The 12,020-nt window shown below is 42.0% G+C and overlaps 1 protein-coding gene across 3 annotated transcripts in view; it reads left to right on the top strand.

The window, feature by feature from the left end:
- The window catches only part of fynb (FYN proto-oncogene, Src family tyrosine kinase b), a 65,887-nt gene that overhangs the window by 9,903 nt on the left and 43,964 nt on the right, over nucleotides 1–12,020 (top strand). For all 3 annotated transcript variants that reach the window (XM_061091634.1, XM_061091631.1, XM_061091633.1), the window contains exon 2: nucleotides 4,281–4,349. The gene's annotated coding sequence lies outside the window, so the exon portion shown is untranslated. The remainder of the gene's footprint in view (nucleotides 1–4,280; nucleotides 4,350–12,020) is intronic.

Here is a 12,020-nt window from a genome sequence, read left to right on the forward strand (position 1 = left end):
TACCCAGGTGGCAAGTTAGCAGGTTATGTCATCAGATATGTGATCATTGTAAAGTTTTTAATAACGTTCTATTTCTCTTCCATTCACTGGTGTATAGATTTATTCGTTGTGGAAATCCTTGCCATAGTCCTTCTAGTTTTTACTCAATAGCTGAGTTTCTTGATCGGTAAATTAGTGAGTTTTAAGAGTACCCTCTGCTTGAACACCAAACCTTTTCAGACTCTCCGATTCCGCTTTAGAATTCAAACAGGATATTTTTTTCACAAATGTTTGAATTTGGAATATAAAGCTACGGTGGTGGTTGAAGCAGAGAGCCAGTGCCCATAGAGCACAGATTAATATGCTCCTGAGTTGTGTCTGTCAGTCAGCCTCTCACTGAGGGCTGGTAGCCCAGTGACTGACCTAACCTGTCAATCAAATCACACCCCTCAGGGCTCATGGGAACAATGCTCTAGCATGTAGATTTACTATGGAAGCCATGACAATGTTTCAGAAAAACCCCATGCAGGAGAACATACCACTACAGTGCTACCCCACAACTTGTAAGATTGCTCTAAATCCATATAAAGGCTGTAGCCTGCAGCTGTAAGCTTAGCAAATGCAGCTATTATTGAAATGGCAAAGTGCCCTACTTACCCCTTAGAGACTAGCCTTGAAATGAACCAGAAGTGGGTGGCTGGCAGAGAGGTTTATTCTAACATGGACAGGGCATGATGCGTCTGTGCGCACAAGGAGTGTTGGGTTAATTTCCCAGCAGGAGCACCTCCGGCTTGACCCCTGGGACAGTATCCCTGTCACCAAGACCGTGACTTCTGCAGAGCCATTCAGTGAGGTTGGCTGCTTGGTTCCTGTCCTCATCGAGGAAAAAGGGAAGGAAGAAAGTGAATAAGAGGAGGTGACAGCTGCTCTCTGAAATCAGGCCGATATGCCAAGACTGTATCTGTTCTGGAAAACTTTTAACTCCAAGAACAAAGTTCATAAGTTCTCTTTTTTCATTATGTGGCTATGAATTTTAAAGGCATATCGAGCCTGGACATATACATAAAATCTGTATAAGTATGTTTAATATAAAACATATAAGGAATAAAACTAACATTTCCTAAAATGGGAAACCTTTTAATCTACAGTCTTTCGTGTTGTTACTTTAATTAGTTAATACAGCCTTTAACAGCTTTCAAGGACAGCAACTGGGGATCTTTTTTTCTTATAGCGCTCAAACCAATTAATAATTTTTTGATGAATATTGATCAAATCTAGACATTTTTACTATACCGTGATAAATAAAAAGAAAAATGTACTGATTATTCCAATTGTTGATACATTTTCCGTGGATTATTTCATTAGGGTTAGAGTAATTTCCATTCAATTTAATTATATCAAAGTTGGCTCTGTGAGGCTCTGGATTCACTGCAATTACAATGATTCTGAAACTTCTCTGATAGTAACATTTGTAGTGATTTACAGGAAGTGGAAAAGTGTATTATTAATTTCAATTGCCCATGTCCTTAAAGATCATTATGTTTTATATGTTCATTCTGTCGTGGTCATCAGTGTACTTGTCATATATGAGACAGCCATTTTTTAGTATACAATTTGGCATTATTAGACCCAATTATTAAAAAAGTAATACAGAAATTTTTTGATAAATTGGCAGATTAATAGCAGTATTCTAAACAGTTGAAGCCCTATGAAAGCATTAAAAGGATGCAGAATGTACTGCATGACTGCCAGAATAGGCCACAGCTAATCCAGGCCATCAGACGGGGGTTGGCAGCGACGGTGGCTTCGATTGATACATACAGTTTTAGGAATTGGCAATGTACATACTGTACACGGTGTGCCTTCCTTCCTGCCCACAAGTCTGGTACCTCCTGTATGGATCCTGCTGTGTGTCTGAACTGTTCACTGGCCTACTCCTCGGTCCCAGGAGCAAAGCAGCAGCAGAATGACTGAACCCGTTGTGCCTCAGCTCGTCATGTGACAGCGCCGTGTGGCTGAATGACTTCCCCCTCTGCCCTACTGCCATTATGTTTTATTGCAAGGGTCTGCTGATGAAAAGAAAGTCAGCTCTCGCTAAGGGGCTAGGGGGAGCACACACTTGCAGCAAAGCCTGCTGGGAGCCTGTCGCCATGAATTCCTGAACCGATTGGGAGAGAGGGGAGAAAAGGACGGAAGGAGTCCTGAGACATGTGGAGCAGCCAAATGGCAATTTTCTGCTGGTAAAAAAGACTTAAATCACATGTTTCAGCTGGAGTATTTCAGGACAGCCTCACAGTCCTTATGTGCAGACGTCTAAAATAAACGGAAAACCAGCTATAAAAGCTGTTTGGATTCTGGCTGAACATTTGGGTACTACCACTTTACGCACATCCCACTATAGTAACCGTTGGTACTACGGGTACTTTCTGACCTTCCAATCAAACATTTTTAAGAGGAGAGAGTAAAGATGTGTGATGACATTCAAGGTACTTGCAAGACGTCACAGACTTCAGTGGAAAGGAAGTTTCAAACTGGAGTTCTTAAATCCTGTTGTCCTGTTGTCCTGTGTATTATGCCAGTCAGCACATTGCTTCGTTTGTAGCACTTCACTATCTTCGCCTCTGCCATTTAGCTGTCACACTGGGAGATGTTAAATAAAAGAGGTGCTTTTATTTATAGTAGATTGTGTGTGTGTGTGTGTGTGTGTGTGTGTGTGTGTGTGTGTGTGTGTGTGTGTGTGTGTGTGTGTGTGTGTGTGTGTGTGTGTGTGTGTTTGTGTGTGTGTGTGTGTGTAAGAGAGAAGCAGGTGGCTGCAGTACCATGATATTGGCAGTGCCAATCTAATAACCATTCTACTTGAGCATAATTGTCGACATAGATAAAAGATATCCATGCAAACTCATATACATTTTTCAGGTGGTTTCCCGTCACACCCTACCTCACTTGTATTGCTCGTGAGCAGTTAATACCAAGTCAAATGCACTGTTCAGTCTGTGGAGGCCTAATACAACCAATGCCAGGAGATTGTCAAGAACTAGATCCCCAAAAACCCAAACCAGCAGCATCAACGACAGAGGCGGCCACAGCTTTTCCGCGTGGGTGGCTGCTGTTGCAGTGCAAACAGTTGCATCACAGCAGAGGAGGCACTTGCAGTGTCATTACCTCTATGCTCCAGCAATCAGTGAAGCCGCGGAGACAGATTAAATTAGATTAGCAGGGCTGAGCATTAAAGTAAAATCAGCAGCTAATGAGTTCTACCAGGTTTGGCAGTGGAGACAGCAAAGAAAGGGCACTTTGGAGACACACCATGCAGTTAACCCCAGCCCTCCTGCCACACAGCAACTGCACTGTGCAATACTGCTGTCAGTCAAAGAGCTGGCAGTAACTGTAGAGTGTGTCCACTTTATCCTGTAAATCAGAGAAAGCATGTAGCACGTCAGAAATGCCCTGTCTGGTTTAGGTTCTGCAGCTCTGTTACCTTCACTGTTTTTAGATTTACAAACCACTACTGTAGAAGTTCTGTAAAGGCTCTATCAAGGACAAAAGGCAGCAAATGTCACAAATCTACTGGACACATCAAGTAACCAAAACAGAATTCATGGTTCTTTATTTCCATTCACTACTTTCGACAAACATTTTTAATTGTCTGATATGTTAAGTCTTGTTTGTTTTGGAGTCCAGAAGCAGTCTGGAGTCACTTTTTGTTTGTTCTTTATTTCTTCTTTCTGTAGAAGCACACAATCCCTGTTGCCAGATGGCAGTGGGGAGTTGTATTTTTTTTTAGCCTACATTCCTAAGTGTCCTACATTTTAGAGAACTCATTCACACCTGGAGAACTGAATGGATTTCCAACCTCCACCCATCTGCTGGAGAGGCAGAGAAAAATGCAACTTAGCAGTGAAATGGGCCCATCATGCAGGCGTTTGAGTAAAGCTGACTGCTAATGTGCGTTTTGCAGCATCCTGTTGTTTAGTTGAAATGTTATCTTTCTGTGACTTTCTTTTTCTTTTCTTCAAATGTGATTGGAACTTTCAACCTGGTAAAATCGGTGTTTATATCAACCTCTTTCTTAATGTTTGTCACACTTTCATTTAGTATTACCATGGTAATGGGTCAATAATTCGCTGAACTAACAGAAGTTAAGTCTGACTGTCCCTTGGCGTTACCCCAAGGCATTCTGGGGCGAAACATTTTTTTGTTTTCTTGAAGAAGTGTGAATGATGGCAGTTGGAACACACTGTGGATATTCATGTTTTATTGAATGGGAGGATGAATAATTGAGCATCTCTGTATCCCTGCAGGGCCTCTGTTTTGGCGTCACACAAAGCAATGTGGAGGAAATAAAGAACCTGATAGGCTGAAAACCAGAGGTATGACTCTTACACACTCCACTTGACTTGTGTACACACATTTGTAACATCACACAAACACGCTTGTAGGTGAATTCAGGCGTGTTTACTCACCTTATGAGAATAACCTCATGCAATGTGATGATGACAGCAGATGGATGGATGGTAAAGCTCATTCTGGAGAATTTTCCTTGTCTTAATACGCATGTGGGTCACAAGGATTGCAGCGCAAGCACATGCACATTCTGTACATTAAACCATGCACAGATGCCCACAAGCTGGCAGCAACTAGCTGAGATTGTGTGCCAGTGGCAGGTCTGCTTTCCCAACTACATGCACATACCTGTAGTGAATCAGCATGGACTGTGTATTCTATAGGGTGCAGCAGGTGTACAGCTCCATCATAAGAAGAAAGAATAGAAAATGCCACCTTGTGTGTCATTTATCACTGAAGCAGTAATGTTATGTTACAGGTTGATTCGCAGCACAGCAGATGACATGTCCTGTCACAGGATATGACCTAACTCTAATGTGTATTTCTGCTGCTGCTGTTTTTTTTTTTTTTTGAGCAAGTTAGGACAGCCCATATGTTGTTGCATGAAGGGGGATCAACAAGTTCTCAACACATACAGTCAGCTGGAACTCAATCGCCACTGTTTCTGATTTCTCATGTTTCTCCTCTGATCTGAAGGTTTTTTCTGCCTTATCACATGCAGCATATTTCCGGGCTAAAGATGCAGCATATGAAACATGTTTCAGTTATTTCCTAATCCAAGTGTTTGCATGCCGGGTCCTCACTAGGTTAGACTGGAACAGGATGGCACTGATGTCAGATTAGTCATTGACAGCGAGCAGCTATGTGTTCTTTGCATCTGCAAGTCAGAGTGCAGTGACACAGTTCAGGACCACAGAAGCTCTTCACAGGTCTATGATGAACCTGCTTCCATTGACACTGAGAAGAAAAGATAGGTGCTCTTTAACACCACTCACTGATTATATGAAGAAGGGCTGCTACTGTGGTAAGAACATGAAGTTCCCTTTCATTCCGTCTTTGACCTGGATTTTTTCTTGTTTGTAGTTTTAAGACATCTCACATTATCGGACTGTTACATATGTCCTGACTTAGAGTGTAGTGGTGGCCAGAGGGATGATTGAAAACTTCCTAAACCAAATTTGTATTTGTTTTCTATAACTTTTTCTTGCGTAAAGGTGAGTAACAAATGAGGCAAGTCTCAATATGTGCGAGGGAAATACATAAAAGCAGGTGTAGCACAGGACCATGTGAATGGCTTGATAAAGATGATGGGTATCATTTTGTGGTAACAGCCATGGTAACAGGTATACTATGATACAGGCAGAAGAACCCCCTCTTATACTAATAAGTAGGCACATTTTGTTTCTGGTAGAGCAGAATGGATGCCACTGAATGTCAATTTTGAGCCCTGTCAAGTCCTGGAGTTCTCTCTGCTGAGTCAATGCCCATCCGAGGTTGCCTCTTCTTCGAGTGTCCACCAGTTCTTTCACCATATACCAGTGACCTGGTGAAAGTTCCCGGGGTAATAACAAAGCGCGATCCTACACCTGCTTTGGTTATGGAGTATTGATGCATTTTCTTTGTGCCGTAAATGGAGGTTTGGTGAGCAGACACATTAATGTTGTGAAGGCAAGACTTATAGGAAACCAATCTAAACACAGATGTTGCCATGACTCAAAAGTCATTAGATTGAGCAAATCAATATTTACTTCATAGTGATTAGTTAATACAAAAGATTTTGTCTGTTGCAACATCACTCTCTATTAGAACACAAAATCAAAATTATAGAAGAATGCTGTTCATCCCTTTCTTAGAGTCCCATAAACAGTAGGTATCTATGACATGAGCATAGAGATTCATGCCCAACCATTAGTAACGAAAACAATATTTCTTATACAAAACCCATTTCTGCCAAACCGCTTTCTTCCAGAACTCCTCATATTTTTAGTTTCCTGAGCAGTTTCTATGGAGTACAGCTCACATCAAGAACCTTCTGTTCTACACAGCTTCTCTTGTGCAACCTGTTGTGAAGCCTAATAGATGAGCGTGTCCGGCCTGCTCAGAGGGGTCTCAGTCTGTAGCTTCCTCTTTTTCAGTGTGAGCGGAACCTCCAGCATTTTGATAAAGAAGACGCATTGTGAGAGGTCCAGCAAGGCAGTCGACAAACAACTATAAATGGAGCATTTTTGGGGGGTAGATTTTATCAATGAGTTGTTGCAAACAGGCTGAACAACGGAGGTCTTCCAGGAAACTGGAGTCAGCTGAGGATCCGACATTCATAGCAAGTGGGTTTATCTTGCATGCTCAGTCATCACTGCGCTAATAGCTCCTTTATTATGTGTATTACAGTTCACTACAGTGCCTCTGCGTCACTGCTCGACAATAGAGCCAGCAGAGCGGGCTTGTTTCGGTGCAGAATCCCAGTTTTGTGTCTGACTCAGCACTATTTCGGAAGAGACATGTCACAGTACACAGTGGACATTACACGCAACGACATTAGCACACAAGACGAACTGCAGAGCTGCAATGGTAGCACATCAGAACCACTATGACTGTGGGAACGTGGAGCAGATATACTGTGTCTGTGCGTGCCTGCATATGTGTAAGTGTGCGCCTCAGTGCTCTTGCTGGGTGGGTGGTATTGAAGGCTGGTGAGAAATGGAAAATGAGACACTGCTTCCAATCGTGTGTTTGTGCTCCTTGCTTGTGCAGAAGGAAGAGCTGAACTGCACTGTGATAATTATCCTCACATTATGCAGACATTGATATTCATTGCTAGAATAATTTGCAGCCATGAGACAAACACTTGTGTTCACCATTTGCATCATCACAGCTTCAAAGTTCTCCTCCTCCCTCCTTGTTGCATCCACGATAATGACTGCCAGAGTGGGCTGAGCAAATGTGCGTGGAAATGTCAGCTTTGCCATCAGACTGTGGCTCCATAGTGGTTTCCAGTTTACCTGGTGGTAGAGAGATGGAGTCAGTAAATACACAAGGTGCCTTCATTGAACGTAGTTAAGCTTCACTCCATTATATTGACACATCTGTTGGCATTGCTTTTCCTTTGTCCGCCTAATCAGGATCACCATAGCTGTGTCCCACCACAGTTCACACAGGATGACTTATACATGTCAGTCCTCCTTGCTTCTTACTACCACTGTGATATAAATCACTGACTAGTGAGTGATTCTATATAGGACACCATATATTGAGTTGTGATCACCAATTTGTAGTGGTTCAGAGAATCGGAAAGAAAGAGCTAAAACTGAATAAGACAGATAGAGTGAGAATAGAACTTGCAACACTGTGTGAGACATGGATAAAAAACCTTCAAATGTGGCTCATGAAAGGAAGCAGCAATCAGAAGAACCTGAAATCAAAAAAAGAATTGTAGTTGTGGCTCAGGAAGTAGACAAGATCGTCCGCTAACCACAAGGTATGTAATTGGGCTCGCCCATTCCATGTGCCTAAGTGTCCTTGGGCAATACACAGAGCTCCACTGACAGCTGTGATGAGCTCAATGCACCTCTTTATCTTTCTAGACAGTGAGTAGGTAGGAGTGAAGTAGTGAGTGATTTCTGACACAACCCAAGGCTCGAAGAGACCTCTTGAGACCTCAGCGTGACACATCACCAGCAGATTCTGAACATGGAATCCGCCCATACCATTCCTTTGCCCATTTGATGGCTGGAGGAGGAGAATTCTGTCTTGACCATCAATTTGACTCATGTCACAGGCAGAGCACCTTTCTCCCTCATGTTATTGCGAAAGTGGAAACGTCAGCAATTTAGCTGCAGCAGTAGCACTGCTCGACCCCTCTCAGAGACGTCAGCTCGAGAAAACCTCAAAGAGCCGCTGTGCTGCACCAGATCCGGGAATCCACACTCAGCGAGCGGGGACAGAGATTTTACACTGCTGCTGTCTGCTTGCAATAATTGCTCTAGGTTACAGTAATCATATCCATGTGTGACATCTTCATGTGTCAACAACACATAATCTAGGATGTCTACGCTGTATATGAATATAAATATCTTACACTTTAAAGGAGGAAAGACATTTTGTCGGATGTCTTTATTAAGGTTCATGTCCCACAGCATAACTTTAGTGTTTTCATGTTTATTCTTATTTATAAAAAAAGAATCTTCTTCTAACATATCATCTCAAATTGCTGTGAGCTGGAATGAGCTATTGGTCCAATAACTGTAAATGGTTTGTTACTTTCAGCTGGTAACAACATGGGCAGAGTTTTGACAAAAAGCACAAGTGCTCTTTTCTCAGTCTGACTGTGTTGTACTGGGATCTGTTAACCTTTTCTAGTCTTATCGACCTCAAAGCGTTTTATATATTCTCACAAGTACATACATTCAATCTGTGTTGTATTGTGTATGGGACCAGAGACCTTTAGGTTAGTGAACTCCCCACTATTCTTCCTCAATGTAAAAATATACACCCCAGCATGTGTGTGTGTTTTCTTTTACCTAAATCTTTGTGAGGACCATTGTGAGGGACCATTTTAAGCATATTTCTGGCTGTTTGAGGGATAAGACTTGGTTTTAAGATTTTGAAGATAGAAGTTTGTGTGTGTGTCTCAACAATTCTCCTTCCTCCTGCAAGTTCTTAGCAGAGGTTGAAGTTGTAAGCAAATTTTATGTTGCCCCATGTCACAAAGCAGTAATAAATCTTTACAGAAACAGACCAGACTGAGCTCCCTGTCTATATGTATGCAGATGAAATGTCAAGGCTACCATATGGCCAAGGAGAAGATAACATAACATGGATTTGTATAGACAGTTTGAAAAAGAATGGGCAGGAACAGCAGCAGCTGTAGCTCCTCATTGACAAGCCTTCAGAGTTACTGCCTAGCCCGCTGAGAGCCATGACAGGTATATTGTCACAGAAGCTTCGAGAAGCTCTGGGCATACCAGGCCTCCCAATGGCTTCACACTTGGATGGGCTTATTATGGATGAGGCTGCACAGAGGCTAACAATGAAGTCTTTTACTTGAATGTGTTACCGCTGAAAACCTCACGCAGACACATTTCTGCCTTGCAAATTATCCTAATCTTAACCCACCCAGGCAAGATGGCCATCAATCCCACAAAGACAACCCCATAAATACCATCAGGTTAAGAAATCACTTCACAGAACTTTATTTGTTTATATCCATCATCTGGACTGCACTTTGATTGCTCAACGCTCTCAGTGTTCCTGCTCACCCATGTCATTATGAGTTATTTACTCATGTGCAGACTGAGGGTTGTCAAGTGGTCCAGTGCTGTTAAATGGTGCCAGCTCCGACGCTAAGACAAGAGCACTTTTGATGTTGCACTGGCTTCCTCTGCTCCAGGCAGTGTGGACTGTCAATAACGCAGCGTCCATCAGTGCTCCACACGTTGGAAGTTTCGTGGCGACGTGGTTTTAATTATAATGGGGGGGGGGGCTGTTGGGCTGTGGCCATATGCAGGCCTAAGGTCCCTAGGGACTAAGCCAGTGGCTTAATGAGCAGCCCCGCAGGAATTAGTGCTACTTTAACCTCAGTGTTTAGACTGCTGGAAGAGGCCTACTGCTCATCTGATTTACTGCCACTGATGGGAGGAAGTGGAGGTGCAGAAAAGGAGGGTGGGACCCCAGACATTTTAACCTTCTACTTCCTAACATGAAAGTATCACAGTTGTTTCCTCCTCTACTGAAAAAAGCCTAAAAAAAGGAAACTTTCATCATTGGGCCCTTTTGGTTCTAGCACCAATACAAAAGCAGTTTCACTCCTGATAACAACACCCTACTCTTTTAATACCTTACTTATATTAGAAACTAAATGAAGAAATATATTAAATATTCAAGTGTTATACATACACTTATATTATTTATTTTAACATTTTTCTACAATGCCTCTTTTAAATTTAGCAAAAGAAGCTTAGGTTCACACATAAGCAGCTGTATATGAACATCATTCTGATTGAAACAATACTGAGTTTCAAGAGACATTCACTGTTTTAGCAAAATAATATTGCACCCAGGAAGCTGCACTGTTGAGTATAAACAACATGAACACCTCTCCTGGCTATAAAGGCTAAAGTCTATTCAGTCTGTTAAAGGGACTTCACAGGTCCAGCTTTCTTTTGTTGCTCTGAGCTCTGCCCGAGGTTCACATGAAATCAAGTCATTTTGTCAGTGCAGTGACTGCATCATTGTTATTACTGTGGTTTTAACAACCTTTCAAAGAAGCTGCTTGTTTTGAATTTTGCTGTTGTTTTAAACACACATGCCACTAACTACATTTTACAGTTTGCTCGCATTTTAGTTTGCTCTCAAGACCAGATACTTAGGTCGTCTGATGATTACTACACAAAACAGTCACATCCCTGCTGTATGTTTTTTATTTCCTGCCAAAGCCTGTGATGTGATGACCAAGTTCTAAGACTGAAAAACTTCCCCAGTCACACAGACAACCTGCAGGAGACATCTTCCAACTTTTTTTCACCCAAATATCTGTACATTCAATGTCAACTGTCAGAATGCACTTGGTTTGGATATAATTGTGGGTAACATACATATCCTGAATTCCTTTGGAGAGTTGTTTATTTGCCCCTCAACTCTAAGAGCCATATGATTGAAAGCACACAAACAGTGGTGTTATGATGTTACTGATGTGAGCTTAGGTCCGGAGCAGACAGAACAAACCACCACAACAATGACAACGTACCATCCATGACGGCGCCACTGCCACCGATGACATGATCTCAACATTCTCAGCATGGTGACCTCTGTCAGCATGTAATTTGGTTGCACTGTGCAAATTTAGAAGCTGTGGTCCTCATTGTACTGTAAACATTATCTAGAGGGACAATTTAAAGATAATAGCTTCAGTGAATGGCCCCTAATCTACCATAGATTTTTAAATAACACATTCACGAATGCACAGAAAACGACACAGGAAGAAGTATGTGGGGGGTTTTAAAGTCTGTTATGTTGAGTATGTCGAACATCTGTCTAAATCATATTCTTATAAGTCCCAGTCAGATTTTAAATTGTCTTTAGGTTTTTCAACTGGTTAAGCTGCATCCCATAGTGTCATGCTCCACTTTAATTAAAGCCCCCTAAGAGCAAATGATTATTGATTGCAGAATGAATGGATGTGTAATGAATGAATGAATAATTATTTGGGGCATTAAAAAATGATTTTTTTCTGTCCTTGTTGTTTTGTCTTTAGCAGGCCCTACCCGGCCTGTACAGTTGTAGCAGAAAGAGTAAAGCTCTGTAGACTATGTGAGTACTTACTATCCAATCTGACAGGCTCCCATCATGCCATTACCGCTATAACAACATCATAGCCCTCTTCAAACATAATCTGTTGATTGATCTTACTTGAGCCCACCCGCTGTGTTGTACTGTGGCCGCAATACAAACCAAGGAAACCCAACAGGGGGCAAATTGCATCAGGCCTGCCTCCCTCATATAAAATGACTGGTCTAAGAGTTAAAGAATATACAGATTTGGTGTCTGTGACACTTAACACATAATGCTTCCATCACACAAGGTGCATGGCATTTGTTTAAACTAAAGCAGTTATTTGTTTCATGTTTAAAGCTATTTATAGATGTACTGACGGGCTGCTTGTGCCCAATGTGGCTCCACCTAAGGACAGATGATGCCTCTCC

This window comes from Limanda limanda, chromosome 18 (assembly GCF_963576545.1).
Source record: "Limanda limanda chromosome 18, fLimLim1.1, whole genome shotgun sequence".
Lineage (NCBI taxonomy): Eukaryota > Metazoa > Chordata > Actinopteri > Pleuronectiformes > Pleuronectidae > Limanda > Limanda limanda.